General features: G+C 66.2%; 1 protein-coding gene across 1 annotated transcript in view; it reads left to right on the top strand.

Moving 5' to 3' along the window:
• Window positions 1-982, top strand: part of MMACHC (methylmalonic aciduria (cobalamin deficiency) cblC type, with homocystinuria) — a 6243-nt gene that overhangs the window by 4495 nt on the left and 766 nt on the right. The window lies entirely within an intron of this gene.

The following is a 982-nucleotide window of genomic DNA, read 5'->3' as shown; positions in this document are numbered from 1 at the left end:
GGGAGAGAGGTGAGGAGCCCCGGGAGAGAGAAGAGTGAGGAGCCCCGGGAGGAAAGAAGGGGAGGAGCTCTGGGAGGGAGGAGAGTGAGGTGCCCCGGGGGAGAGGAGCCCTGGGGGGGAAGAGTCTGAGGAGCTCTGGAGTGAAAAGGGTTAGAAGCCCCGGGGGAGAGGAGAGTGAGGTGCCCGGGGGAGAGGAGAGTGAGGTGCCCCGGGGAGAGGAGAGTTGGGTCCCCCGGGGAGAGGAGAGTGAGGTGCCCCGGGGGAGAGGAGCCCTAGGGGGGAAGAGTCTGAGGAGCTCTGGAGTGAAAAGGGTTAGAAGCCCCGGGCAGAGGAGAGTGAGGTGCCCCGGGGCAGAGGAGGGTGAGGAGCCCTAGGAGGAAAGAAGGTGAGGAGCTCTGGGAGAGGAGAGTGAGGAGCCCTGTGGGAGGGGAGAGCAGAGTGAGGAGCCCTGTGTGAGGGGTGAGGAGCCCTGTGGGAGGGGAGAGCAGAGTGAGGAGCCCTGTGAGAGGGGAGAGGAGCCCTGTGGGAGGAGAGTGAGGAGCCCTGTGGGAGGGGAGAGGAGAGTAAGGAGCCCTGGGAGGTGAGAGGAGAGTGAGGAGCCCTGTGGGAGGGGAGAGGAGAGTGAGGAGCCCTGGGAGGAAAGAAGGGGAGGAGCCCTGTGGGAGGGGAGAGTGAGGAGCCCTGGGAGGAAAGAAGGGGAGGAGCTCTGGGAGGGGAGAGTGAGGAGCCCTGTGGGAGGGGAGAGGAGCCCTGTGGGAGGGGAGAGTGAGGAACCCTGTGGGAGGAGAGTGAGGAGCCCTGTGGGAGGGGAGAGGAGAGTGAGGAGCCCTGTGGGAGGGGAGAGCAGAGTGAGGAGCCCTGTGGGAGGGGTGAGGAGCCCTGTGGGAGGGGGAGAGCAGAGTGAGGAGCCCTGTGGGAGGAGAGTGAGGAGCCCTGTGGGAGGGGAGAGGAGAGTGAGGAGCCCTGTGGGAGGGGAGAGGAG

Source organism: Nanorana parkeri, unplaced genomic scaffold (assembly GCF_000935625.1).
Source record: "Nanorana parkeri isolate BGI_ZX_2015 unplaced genomic scaffold, ASM93562v1 scaffold1997, whole genome shotgun sequence".
Lineage (NCBI taxonomy): Eukaryota > Metazoa > Chordata > Amphibia > Anura > Dicroglossidae > Nanorana > Nanorana parkeri.
The sequence above is the reverse complement of the archived record's forward strand: the minus strand, read 5'-3'. Positions and strand labels throughout refer to the sequence as shown.